This window comes from Dermacentor andersoni, chromosome 11 (assembly GCF_023375885.2).
Source record: "Dermacentor andersoni chromosome 11, qqDerAnde1_hic_scaffold, whole genome shotgun sequence".
In the NCBI taxonomy this organism is placed as follows: domain Eukaryota; kingdom Metazoa; phylum Arthropoda; class Arachnida; order Ixodida; family Ixodidae; genus Dermacentor; species Dermacentor andersoni.
Genome location: NC_092824.1, coordinates 32,239,563 through 32,253,889, shown reverse-complemented (window position 1 = coordinate 32,253,889; position 14,327 = coordinate 32,239,563). Strand labels below are relative to the sequence as shown.

The window sequence follows — 14,327 nt, the reverse complement described above, 5'->3', positions numbered from 1 at the left end:
AACACACAACTGGAGCAGGAATATTAACCGAGTACTGTAAGCTCTGTGTGCATGAAAAAAAAATGATCCGCAGTCTTTATTTCGGGTATTTCAACCGTTTCAAAAACAGTTGAAGATGCTAACGCGCTCAGCTTCTTTTCTTCCTCTCTCTCTCTCTCTCTCTCCTTATATTTAATTGAAGTTTTCTCAGAAGTATCGCCAGCTGCAAGGCGCCTGTTATCTTGTGAGGCACATCGTTTTCACTAAAAGAAAAAAATAAAGGGGGGAAAAATCAGTCGACGTGTAGATAACCTACATACCATACGTAAAATACGCACAGACAGCTTTGAGAACGTTAGCTTACGACATTTCTGGGAATATGTACAACCATCTTAGGACCTTGTGCTCCCTCGTCACCGCTTGCACAGCGTCAGTAAATTTTGTTTTATTCTAAAAAGAACCCTCCCCACTTCTACGAAAGTAGCCACGCGTCCAGTATGTTGAATGTTATTAAGTTAACCGATATACGTGTTGACCACCACTGGAAGCGGTGGTGCTACAACCTTTCTTGCGTACAGAGTTGGATTACGCGACATCATTTTGCCTTTGCGAGAGCTCACGTAGCGTGGAAAGGGCGAACCAGCATCTGAGTAGGTTTATAAAGTATGAAATGCTTTAAGCTCCCGTTGTCATTGACGTTCAAGAGACCTTGAGGCAAAATCCGGAGCAGTTATCCATGAACTCAAGACCGGAATGGAACGAGAACATCAGGGCATCGTTACTAGAACAAAACGATATCATGAGGGCATCGAATCGAAACTTTAAAAATGCTTCCTTGAGCCCCCAATCCTTTGTACGGGATCGCATTACAAACGCTAGTTACTGCCTAAACAAGCTACAAAAAGTATTGCTTACGAGTTCTTCAGAATGTTCGTTCGCAACATCACTGAAGCGGTAAGTCCTAGTGTTCTGAAGTTGTCATTTTCAATTGCGACGTTTACAAGGAAGATATAGTACGCATATGCTTGATTACCATCACTTGGCGTTGAGACAGGATTTCTTGTGCACTTTTTCAACGCCAGCGGTACGTGAGTTCCGCGCGCGTCCTGCGCGCCACGGGTGCCTGTTTGTCTGAGACGATACTTGCAACGAGGTTCTGTCTGTGACAGGAAACTATCGCGTCCATATGGACCAGTGCACAGTATGGCGTATTGCAGTGTGGGGTGGTGTGGTGTGGCGGGTTGTGCCGTTGGGAACATGCATTACACCCATTTTAACATTGTGGTTAGTATCATCTCCAACCAATATGCTTGGCCGGTAGCCGTTTCATTTTTACAGCTACTCTCGATTACGGGACAGCTAGCATTTTTTTTTAACATTCAACACACGCAAACGTTCCCACTTGTTGTGGGATGGCATTGCCTTATTAGCAGCAAAAAAAGAAGAGTTGTTTATGGAATTCTTGGTACTTCTAATTACTTTCATTGCGGAATATATACAACAGGGCCGGCATTTGCTCATGTTTTTCCCGGCTGTTCGTTGACAGTGCCACGTCAAGCCGCTGCCTAGGCAAGCGTAAGCTGGTCAGAGCCTTTCTCGCCATCTTTAGGGGTTAAACATCGGACCCTAAAATTTTGTAATGAAGAGGCAGTTTCTTGCCGAAGAATAAAAGCGTTCACTATGAGGCCGAGTTACAATTGTCGATGGTATTAGGCTATGTGAAAAAAATATATACATTTAAAAATATGTAATTTGTTGAACAATAGCTAAAACAAAAGAAGGCATTGACTACTACTCGCTAAAAATCGCAGATAACGTTTTTTGCTGTTTTCTCTGTTATTCCTATCCAGCGTTTGTTTCAATATTAGCAGAAAGTTGCCGCCGATTTCGTCATTTGTGCTATCACTGCCTGGGGGTGCCATGCAAATGAGCACGATTACGTGGTTCGCACGCTTCTTATGGAGGATACTTAAAAAAAGTGGTGGCTGATTGTCAAGCCCTTGCATTCTATGGGCGATAGAGCTTAATAAAGACGCCACGAAAAATTTTCCAGGAACAATATTGCCCGTAATTGCGCCATCAAGATGCTTTCATGATAGCGCTATGCGTAACATGTAGCTGCATTTAGTTTTACGTAGTTGGCTTACGATAACGATACGAGTAAGCATAACAGCGCATGACAGGCGTGTGGGCCTGTTGTTCGCAAAATGAGCAAAAGAAGAAGTGTAATGGTAAATGCCGAACCACTAAGGCAATCTCGAGCAGTATTCGTTACATGCTGAAACCGAAGACCCAAGATTCACGGAGTATGTCGCGGTACAACGTGCACTTTGTTGTGTGTGTCGCTTCATGTATTCTACTGCTTCACACTTGCTCATGAAGCCTGCTAATGCATACACATACCATTGACGCTCTAACGTAAAGTATTCCAAACTGTTTCCATTTCGTTTCTGCAATAAACTTCCTCGATTGCTTAATCATCTATCGTCCCCCCGCCGCCCCCCGCCCCTTTCGCCTTTCTGTATCGTGGCCGCACGAAAACCGCGAAGACTCCCAGTCGAATTTCACGTGTACACATTGATTATCCATGATTAAACTGAGCAAAAGAAAAATTGTTATTAACAGTTATGCACCCTTTATGCCATTAGCCCTCCGGTATGGGTAGCAAGTTTTCGGGCAACACCCATTTCACCTGTCTGTCACGCGACGGCACAAATCTGCGCAAACTCTCCAGATCGAAGTGACTTGTAAGCCATAAAAGTGCATGAATCATAATTAGCCTATTTTATGTCCACTGCAAGACAAAAGCCTCTCCCTGCGTTCACCAATTAACTCTGCCCTGCACCAACTGATTCCAACTTGCGCCTGCGAATTTCCTAATTTCAACACCCCACCGACTCCTCAGTTATCCTCGACTGCGCTTCCTTTCTCTTTGCAGCTATAATCCTAATGGTCCACCGGTTACCTAACCTACGCAATATATGGCCTGCAAAGCTCCCTTTTTATTTCTTCATGTCAAATTAGAATATCGGCTATCCCCGTTTGCTTTCTGATCCACACGGCTATCTTCCTGTCTCTTATCGTTCCGCCTATAATTTTTGTTCCATCGCTCTTTGTGCCGTCCTTAATTTATTCTCACGCTTCTTTCTCAATCTCTAAGTTTCTGCCCCATATGTTAGCACCGGCAGAATGCATTGATTTTACACCTTTATTTTCGATGACGGTGGTAAACTTACAGACAGGATCTGACGATGTCTACCAAATGCACTCCAACAAAATTTTATTCTTCTGTAAATTTCATTTTCATTATCAGGGTCCCTGTGAGTAATTAACCTAGATAAATGTACTCCTTCACATTTTCTAGAGGCTGACAGACGATCTTCAACTTTTGTTCTATTACCAGGCTATTGATAATTATCTTTGTCTTCTGCATAATAATATTCAACCCCACTCTTACACTCTCTCTGTCCTGAATCATTTGTTGTAACTCCTCTGCATTTTTGCTGCACAAGACCATGTCAGCTGCCAACCGAACGTTGCCAAGATATTTGCAGTTGATCCTCACTCCTAAGCCTTCCCAGTTTAATAGCTTGAATACTTATTCCAAGCATACAGTACAGCAGCAGCATCATACGAGAGAGTGTGCCTCCTTGCCTGATCCCTCTCTTTAAAGTATATTTCTACTTATGCAAAATCTAGGTAGCTGTAGAGTCATTGTAGATATTTTAAAATATGTTTAGGTAAGGCTCCTGTACTCCATCACGTAATGCCTCTATGACTGTTGGTATCTCTACTGAATCAAATGCCTTTCTGTAATCTATAAAAATCATATAGAGAGGCTGATTGTACTTTGCGGATTTGTCGATTACCTGATTGATGACATGAATGTGATGCATAGTAGAGTATCCCTCTCTGAAGCCAGCCTGTCCTTTTGGTTGATCTTGCTGTATATTTTATGCTATACTGGCAGTAAGCTAATGGGCAAATATTTTTCCATTCTTTAACGTCTCCATTTTTGTGCATTAGTGTAATTCTGGCATTCTTCCAGTTCTCTGGAACCTCTGAAGTCGTAAAATATTTCGTATAAGGGGCTGCAAGCTTTTCAAGTATGATATCTCCTCCATCTTTTATTAAATAGACTTTTATTCCCTCTTTTCTGCCGCTTTTATCCGTTTTATATCTAGCAAGGCCCTTCTAACTTCATCGCTAGTTATAGAAGGAGCCTCTATAACCTGTTCATTACTACTTCGAAGGCAGGTACTGTGGCTGCTCTGCGTATTGAACAGTTTGATATATATTTTCTTCCACTGCTTTTACTATACGTTCGAGATGGCTGATAATCCCACCCTGCTTATCTTTCAGCACACACATCTTGGCTTGTCGTATGCAAAATTTTCGTCTGACTGATTTCATGCTGCGTCCATTTTTTACTGCTTGTTCAGTTTTTCTTACGGTATAACTTCGAATATCGCCTACTTTCTCCTCGTCGATCAGTTTTGACAGTTCAGCGAATTACTCGTGCTTTGTTGTGGTGCCTGACGCCGGCAAAAAAGCCGAGATCCAGTGGATTTATACTAATCCAGGTACAGCAAATTTGGAAAGCCCACTAAACTTCAGCAAAATACACTCCCTCCCCTGAACAGGTATTCGCCAGCCTGTTGCAGTATTCGGCCACTGCTTCCCTTATGAGTCTTTGGAGTGCTTGAATATCCCGACCAAAACTGAACTTTTTCAGGAATAGCCGGAGACTGCTCTGTTTCGAAAAGAATAGATGTCTGCCTACCGATCCTTCGGACACTGGCTACTCGGAGCTGCCGGGGACCACGAAATTATTGCGTGTAATAAACATTTTTGCATGACAGTGTAACGTTGTCCAGCCTCCTAGGCACGTTATGGACATTGCTCTGCAAACTCTTCTTAGCTGAGGATCCCTTTTAGCGGTATTCTTAACATTCCGTTGCACGCCGCCGTGATTTTCTACCAGCCACCGCAAGCTAGGGAAGAGGAACCGGGCTAATTGCGGATGCCATCGCCACCCTCCTATTCATGTTATCTAGTTACACTGCTCTATCTCGGCGGAACCGGAACCCACTCCACTGTTTGGTGCTCCTACACTTTTTTCAGACAAGAAGGTAAAAAAAAAAAACCTGTCAAGGTAGGCAATGATATTCGATTCGAAAGCGAATAAATTTACCCCCTATAAACGAAGAGAGCCTGGTTCGCTCCAATAACCCTGTGGGTCACTGAGTGATGCTTGCGTCGGCGGTTCCGTTAATTTGACCAATGTAGCTTGGAATAAACACGTATTGGAATAGTCTTGTGTTATTAGGTCCCATATGTAAGCAATAATGTTTTCCGCTGTAATTTCACCACCGTAAACCTTGTGTAGAAGTTGCTTTGCTTTGAAACCTGAGTCTCAGCTAGCTTTCGCGAAGCTGTTCAAAGAAAAATGATATTAACCGAAGTGTGATACAAGATACCATATATATTCCATTGAGCAGCTTGGCTAACGTTATTTGGGACGCCCTAAGGGTCAGCAATAGTGCTTGGCGTGGTATTTGGCCGACATGTACAGGAACGAACACGAAATAATCATATATAGTTCATAAAAGCTTAAAATTGAAACAAGGAACAATCGATCTCTGCAATAATTCTACAACTGACAGGAAAGTCGCGGCTGTCGGACGAAACATTCACCGACCATTGCGATACTCCCCGATGCAAAATTTCAGCGCACCTTTAAACGTGTTTCCATTTCGCAACATATTGACTGACACGGATAACCTGTCTCGTGTGGCACGTTGCAAACAGAGCGAAGTGTGGCGCGGCTGCCTCGCTAGTGCTGAGATTGCCAGAGGCAGCGCGTGGGTGACACGTGGACGCGATTCACAGCAGCCGCCCCAAACAACGCTCCCAGACGACTCGCGCAGCTTTGGGGTCACCTAGTAGCTGTCGCAATCGCACTACGCTTTTCGTTTCGCGTTTTCGCCATACCCTCCTCCTCCGCTTTCCACCTCAAGGTTCCGATGCACCGTCGTCCTCCGCTTTTCTCCTCGCGTCTTTCATTCGTCGCTGCGCTCTGCGTTCGCTCTTTGACAATCGCTGTGCTAGTTCGCTCGGTTACGCCGACGCCGAAGCTCGGCTGAGGAAAGGATGCCAAAGAGCTGTGTTTTAAAATGAAGCTCGCGCCACGGCACCACAGCGAACCCTCTGGTACGTCATCCATCTTTTCAGGTCGTTCTTGCACTGGCGCCAGGCGGTGCCTCGGTATGTCCTCTAGAACAACACTAATCAGAAAACTCACCGACGCTGGTGGCCGGAACTGCGACAGATAATTTGGCTTGCAGGGCTTGAATGCGCTGTAATTGCCGATCCGTACATTTCGCGGATCTGGATTCTCCGGCTCGTATAGATGGGCTCGAAGAGTGAACGCCAGTGCCAGTGAAGGAACGGTGGTGGCGTTAGCGACTTGCTGCAGCAGTTGAATAGAGTCATTCTGGAAAATTGTAGAGCGGTGCCGTGCTTTCATGAAAGATGTTTTCATGTTTCCTGGTGATTCGACGGTTCAAGATTTATTTATTATTGCGATAGCAATTATATAGACACTCCAGGCACATTTCTGGCGCCGTAGCCCAGATGTTCCGGATAGAGTCCAAGGACGATAACACCATCGCCGCGCGCCCTACGCTGTATGTGCCAGTGGAAGCGTGCGAGGGGAGCCGATGGTAGGGCGGCTCAATCTCGTCCGCTTGAAAGGGAAGGAAGCGGCGAGGAAGCGCGCCGTCTTCCATCGCGCGCGAGCCATCGGGGGAAAGGGAAGGGGGAAGCGTTCTACTCCGGCTGCAACTGCGCATGTGATAGTTGCGCGCGGTCACCCGGCCGTATCTTGAGAGCGATCACCATTGGGGGAAGAGTCTAGGTGCGTCAGCGGCTCGTAACCCTGTGTTTGCTGTGTTTTCTTGGCGCTCAGTTAGCGCTGAAGCGATAGACAGCCCAAAGGTGACCCAGCTCGCTTTTGCTAACTATTTTCTCAAGCCAGCCTTTTGACAGCGAGTGCGCAGGGTGATCGAGTGTGATGCGTTTGTTCGCTGATCGCGCTCACACCATGCTCGTTATTTTGTTAGCAAGCGAATGTTTACAACTTCATACGGCCTACAAATGTACTATGCTAATTTCATGTGGTTGTCAGTTAATTTGCTATCGCAATCTATGCTTCGCCTTTCCGGCGAAATTTCGAGTTTTTCTTTGTGGACAATCTGTAATCTATGGTCCAGGCGATAGTTCACCATTTTACCGTGTAACGTGCCGCCTTGTGGACGCATCGCCTTCGTTATTTGCGTTCGTCCATGTGCGCCTATCGGCACTCGGCATTTGCGAGTAAAATGCGCCATGTCTATTGTGCATTAACGCTGCCCTGTTTGATGCTGCTAACTGGAAACAGCAAGCTATATTCACAACTACACTGGCAAGACAATCGTCGTTTAGAATTTATTGCTGAATGCGGCTGCTCTGTAGGAAGAATGTCACTTGACTCCTTTATGTGGTTTATTGTTCAAAGCGATACCGAGCCTATGACACACGTGACAGTGCAGACATCCGAAGCTATGATGTCCGCATAGAGATAGCGTCAGTTTGTAACTTACATATACCACAAAACAATTCTGTTAAGCGGGAACTTAGACAGAAACCCTTTTTGCAGCGTTTCTACCATTTATAGAGCGCCCACTTCCTTGCAGGAACATGATCTAGATAGCGCTCGCCTCCACGGCCCACGCAAGAGTCCGTGTTTCTGCCAGAATGCTTCCCGCTCGCCCTCGTGGACAGCGTTTGCCGCCAGTGTTTCCCGGTAAACGTTACGGTTAGACAAGCTGCAGCTGCCGGGACAATTAGAAGCAGTCAGCGACCTATGAATGATATTGCGTTTCACTCTTCCGTAGAAACCACATACAAGCGATCTTGGGCGCCGGCGACTTTCATAGACGTCTCCCCGGAGTTGCCGGTATTAGGGCAACACGTATGCTCCGGAACTGGCGTGACGCTTGCCTTCTAACTTATGTTGATGTGCTAAACTGTATAGAGCAGCATGAACTATTTATGATATTTCAGTAGGCCCTTGTCTTTGCACGTATCAGAATTTAGTCGTTTGCTCGTTCCATGCGACAATCGGTCGTACTTCACTGACGTACGTCCATTTCTGGTTTCGTGCCATTGGCTAGTCGCTCATAGCACTTCTGGGTGACGAGTGACGAAATCTAGATTTACACAACCTAGAGATCGAGCGGCAAGAAGGAGCGATCTGTTCGCGCGACGCGCGACGGCCCATTTCGTCGCTCGGCACCGTCGCCCATAAAATCGCTCTCATGGGTTTTGGGATTTGAAGGCGACGATTAGGCGTCATCCATATTTTTTGTTCTGCATGTGCGAAAACCGTTGGCCGATCCCGGAGATTGCGCAATAACGGGCCGACCTGCAGCGGAGGTGAAGCAGGCTTCAAGTGCTCCGTCAACTTGCAAAAGCGTGTATACCACCTTGGGTCCAAATAGAACCCGTGTACGATATCAAGCTGATCAGAACAGATGCGGCATATTGATCCGCGTCGGCCATGTCTACACGCTCGCACCCCACTCTCTTTGTCGGCGTTCCAAGCACTTGAGTATCTTCATTCCTTTTGTTCCACTCTCCCGTGGTGGCAATCCCGTCTAAACGTCACGCGTGTTTAGTTTCCTACTGCTCATCGGGGCGGCGGTTCCGTCGTCTTCGCGAATGTGCATAAAAATTCATGGTAAATGAGCTCCTAACTTTGTTGAAAATTTAGTGTTACCTGTGTCTCGTGTGCTAATCAGCTTCGCTGGTCATCCAGCTTCACAGAGTGGAATGGCTCACAATTGTTTTTTGTCTAGGATTTTTTAACTTGGAGCGAAATCCAAGTAAATAAGCGCTTTTCTTCCCCTTTTAAATGTGGCTGTAACGGCCGGGAATCCCCACATCATACTCAGCGGCAGAAATTCATAGGCACTGAGGCATTGGAGCGGAGGATCACTTCGTACTACAGTTTTCCAATAAAAAGGCACAATTTATTTGTTGTGGATTGAACTTGAACGTCCCTCATGATCTGTCAGCAGCTATTTAGCTTAGCGAAAGCAGCGAAGGTTGTTAACCAAACACGTTCTACTTTCTTGCTTTTGAAATGATTTAACAGTTGCGTCCGTCACGGTGGATGCCCGTCTATAAGATTATGCCATTCGCATAATATATATTATATAATCACGACATTAACCGTCAGGTTATGGTTTACGCGTACAATGACGCTCTCGGTACGGTCGGCCATATTGTGCACCACTTAGCTGCGAAAGCCGGCGCTTGCAGCAAAAAAATGGCACCTAAATTCCCATTGACTGCGATGCCTCGCCACGTGCGCTCCTCAACCTGCTGGCAAGCAAGTTGTTGCCTGACGGAGAGGGCATCGCCGCAATGCCACGTTACCCTCGCTCATGCGCTCTCGGAAGGCTGTGTTATCAGCTTGTGCCTTGTCCGCGCAAGTTCTTGCCTGCGTTCTAACTTCGCATCGGTAATCGTTATGAAGAAATAATGTAATAAAAATAGCACAAATCCGAAAGGAAAACGCTGGCAGTTGTGCGTTTCTAACGTACGACTCCACGCTCAGAAGTCGAGTGTCTTATCCACTGGGCTAAATCAACGCATCCTAGATAGTAGACCTGTTCACTCTGCTTCATGACATTCAGCTAGTTAGACCGAAATGTCCATTGCCAAGTCAGGTGTGACGTCAATATCACCGCGAGAAACCCACGAGCATCCCCGTTAGTTTCTATGGCAGTCGGGCAAGGCAGCATGACGTCACAGATGAATGCGCGCTGGCCTTGTGCTATCTAAGAAGCGTTGCCCAAGCATCTGACTGCGTTCGCTTGCCCACGAGGAATACGTAACTCGGAGGACCACTGAGCGGCGTTCAATTGGACATTATTGCTTTCGCATTCACAATAATAATAATAATAATAATATTTGGGGTTTTACGTGCCAAAACCACTTTCTGATTATGAGGCACGCCGTAGTGGAGGACTCCGGAAATTTTGACCCCCTGGGGTTCTTTAACGTGCACCTAAATCTAAGCACACGGGTGTTTTCGCATTTCGCCCCCATCGAAATGCGGCCGCCGTGGCCGGGATTCGATCCCGCGACCTCGTGCTCAGCAGCCCAACACCATAGCCACTGAGCAACCACGGAGGGTTTTTCGCATTCACAAGTCACAATAAGGGGCTATAGGTGTCTACGGATTTTTATTGCACAATCGCACTAGAAACTATCGGCGTACCTAAGTTGCTATTTCGGCGCATGTTCGCACAATTATCACTTTTCTTGGCAAATAAGCTCTAAGAGGCTTCTCGCATGTGTCTACTTCCACTTGACGATAATGCTGTGCATAGGAGGAAACCATTCGCAAGTGCACAAAAATTGAGTGTCGGTTTCTGTACTGTCCTTGTTAGAAAAGGCTGCGTTGGATACTGATCTTTTGTGCTGCTGTAGGGGAGGACCCAAAGGACGGTGCTAAAACAATTTCAGAGTGCTGCAATGTGCGAGCACTTCTCGGAGTCTATGAAGATACGTTGTATAGACGACTTAACTGTTACGGGAAATTAGGCAGAATGTGCGCTGATACCGATAATGTCCTTAAGTCAAAACTTCTCATTGCCTCTGCAAGTATTGGTTGAAAGAAGAAAGTTGAATTCTTCTTGGGAGAATTGCTGTATGTTAGAAAATATGTTTGTTACGTCCTTAGTGTGGATATGAATTTTCATGCGTGAAATTATATCATCAGATTTTTTGTACTCCACGCATAAATATATGCTTAAACAAGAAGGAAACTACTTAGCAGTACACGTAGCTGGGCTTGCTGGTGCATACTCAGTAAACTTAAAGGAGTGCAACCTGGAACGCGGACGCAGAGGACAGGACGCGCCTTGTACCGTTAACAAGATTTATCTGATGAAGGACGGGCATACACATGCATCATTGCTCATGCGCTGCAGGACACATTGAAAGTGACTCGTCTTTAAAGACAAGAAAGCATTTCTCCTTTTTCCATGATGTAAAGTGCGTCGACTAGCTCTCGAACTGTTTTATTGTGATTCATGAGCAGCCCTTTGCAGTCGTTTAATTTTGTACCACAGGTGACACGTGCTTCCTTCGAGCACTCTTGCGAGTGATCAGCAAATAAATCTTGGCGATAATACAGCGTTCGTGCCGTCCTCGTTCTTCGAGCATGTTCCGTGTTGTGATCCTTTATAAATATTGAAGGACAATACTCACCACAGTATGGAGGTAAGAAGGGTGCACTCCTGGCGGAACAATGAAGACGGACGGCGGCAGAATGAGACATTCTGAGGATGAAGGGTCGACGCCGGAAATGTGCGCGATTGACACGAAGAGGTGGGGAACATATTCCGCCCTGCACGTAGGTGGGACAAGAGTATTATCCGGCCTTTAGATACTGCACACGACGTCAAAATTGTGGGGACGAGTAAAGTAGAACGGTAATGCCGGTTTTCTGTTTTTCGGAAGGTCCAACATTTTGAAAAGAAGCTAACTTTACATTTATTTTAGCCCTGGGGCTATATGAGGGGCTACGGCCGGCACCAGGCAAGAGGCAGAGTGCTTTAATTAGTTTGGTAATCCACTCAATATGTTATTTAAATTTTATAATCTTTATTTGAGCGGTATGTTGTATTAGCATGATAGGAGATTGTCTTCGAAACAGTGCTGGGACAAAAAAGAAGACAATTTCATTAGAAAATGTTTAGCTCGCGTTACGAGCTAATAAAGAAGTCGCAATTTCGCACGAAAGGTCAAGCCGCGATTGCGATAGCAAATTGGTGGACATCTATACGAAGTGGTTTTATTCACCGTATAAACTTTCAAACATAGCCATACTAATTAAATTAGCAATCATATTGTCACGCGCGCACAAGCAAGCATGAACACATCTCACTCGAAATCTGCGGGAACTCGCTGAGAATCGCTCGAGTGAGCCAGCGCGGTAGCCGCAGCGAGCGAATTGCCCTTTGTCCTTAATGGCGCATCAACGCGAACTAAGCCGCAAAGACACATCGCACGGCTGACTCGGTCGGCGTCGCAGATGGCTTCCTAAATAGAACAGTGCCCTGGCGGGCACGCGCGGCCGTCCGGGTGTCCGGGCCACCAATTTACCCACCCGGAGTCGAACGCGCCCCCTGGAGCACTCCGCGCGGCGGAAGGTGGCGCGCTTCCTCCCCGCTTTCCTAGCTTGCGTGTGCGAGGTTGAGCCGCGATTGTCTGCTAACGCTCGCACGCTTTCATTCGCATCTAGAGCGTACGGTGCGCGGCGACGATTTTGTTGCCCTTGGATTTCATACTGTACCTCACGGCAACGGCCACGCACAGATATGCGCCTGGAGTGTAAATATAATAGCTGTCAGAATGATGTCACCCTGGGAGGCAGCTTCACACTCCACCACAGCGTTGGTGAGTGTACCGTACGAACGTAGTTAGCTCCGCCCTGTGTTTTGCGTCAAACGGCTCATGGCACTGGAGGCCCGGATGGGCAGCCGGCGGGCGGTGTCACTGGTTGTTTCGCTTCGATGAACGCACTACCATTCGGCTTGCGATCCGACCTCAGGACGACTTAGAAGCTGTTTTCGTTTGTGGAAGCGGCAAAAAGGAAGGCTCACGGTATTCCCGCTCGTGGCATGTGGCAGCTTCAGCCTCGGAATGACGTAGCGGACTAAAGGAATGTTATCCAAGGAAGAAAATGTGCACATTGTTGTCCAATATGAAACGTTGGAGAAGAATAAGCGTCTGGCGGCGCAGTTTTACGTTCCATGATTATGATGATGATTCAACTGCATCCCCTTCTAAACGGGGCGGTAAAAAACAGTCACCCAGCCTGCTTGATTTAGTCAGGTCTGCTATACACGATTATTATCTGGCATATTTGTATACAAATTCTTAATATTTTTCCCTTCAACATATGCATTGTACCTCTCGCTACGACTGTCACAGATCCGGTTGTATTAATCACTTCCTTGCTTTCTCACCACTAATACTCCAAACGTCTCTTGTTTATCTCGACTGCTGACCGGCTGACACTTCCGTGCACGCAAAACCCAAGCACTTCTGGAGGGTATACGTTACCTATGGTTTTCATTAGGTCAGTCCCTTCGCCTTTCCTCAAAATGTGCTCAGTGGTCTCAGGAGCTTTGTCGCAGCCTACATATGTCTGATCTAGTTTCTGATATTTGTTCCAGTATGTTTTTTGCCCTCAGACAACCGGCTAGAACGTTAAAGAGCAAGGTACGGCTCTTGTGTTATGGTACAAATGTTCCCTTCTAATTTCTTTCGTCTCATTCTTGTGAGGGTCCATGCGCTTCTGTGTCTCCATTCTTGACGTCTAATTCATTGTCTCTGTTTCTCTCGTTTTCTTACTAATGAACCTTAATTGTCTATTTACCTTTACTGTTGTCCAGTACTTGGTTGCCAACTTTCTGGATCTTTTCCTCCATTCTATGCCCACGCTTTTCAAGTAGAGATGTCTGTGCACTTTAGCTGGCCATTACTTTTCATCCATGTTCCTGAATCTTTCTTGAAAACTAATTTTGCTCTGTGCTTCTTTGACTTCAAAAGAAGCCAAACCCAGTCCATTCTACAATGCTTCATTTCTAGTTTTACCGTAGGCTCTCAAAGCCAACCGACCTACCTACCTTTGGTTAACTTAAGGCCCCCACGAGAGATTCGATTTTATGCATAGAATGGCATTTGCGAACGTCAGCGCGCGCACCGTTACTCCTTTCCAGATTCCACGCAACACCTCGTACTCATTGTGGACCCCTATGCTCTGTGTTTCATTACTGCAGCATTTCGCCTCCCTTTGATTTTCAGATTCTGTTGGTGGTTGCTTGAGTAAGTCTTTCGTTCTTTTAAAAATACGATTAGGTATTTATATTGCTTGACTATGGGTGCGAATTGTTGATGAATGTACGCCACGCAATTGCTCGTCTCTTCATTAAAGATCATGGTTCCGGATTTCGGTGCGCTAAACTTGAGGCCTAGATTTGTGGCTGCATCCTCAGAGATATTCGCAAGTGCGTGTAAATCTTTTACTGTCCGCTAGCAGCACCATGTGGTCCGCATACATGAGTCAAGGGCACTTCTGTTGCACCGTTTGTCCGATACACATGTAGAGTAGATCAAAGCATAATTCGCTGTTTTCCAGTCACCTTTCTATGCGCTTAACATAAAACACGAAGAACAATGGAGACAGAGGACATCCTTGCTCCACTCCTTCGTGAATTCCGACC

At 46.2% G+C, this 14,327-nt stretch overlaps 1 protein-coding gene and 1 pseudogene across 1 annotated transcript in view; one reads left to right on the top strand and one right to left on the bottom strand.

Annotated features, from left to right (window-relative positions):
• Window positions 1-14,327, top strand: part of LOC126517825 (FGGY carbohydrate kinase domain-containing protein-like) — a 454,311-nt gene that overhangs the window by 88,457 nt on the left and 351,527 nt on the right. The gene's annotated exons all lie outside the window — the stretch shown is intronic.
• On the bottom strand, window positions 8,404-8,583 carry LOC126518389 (U2 spliceosomal RNA; annotated as a pseudogene).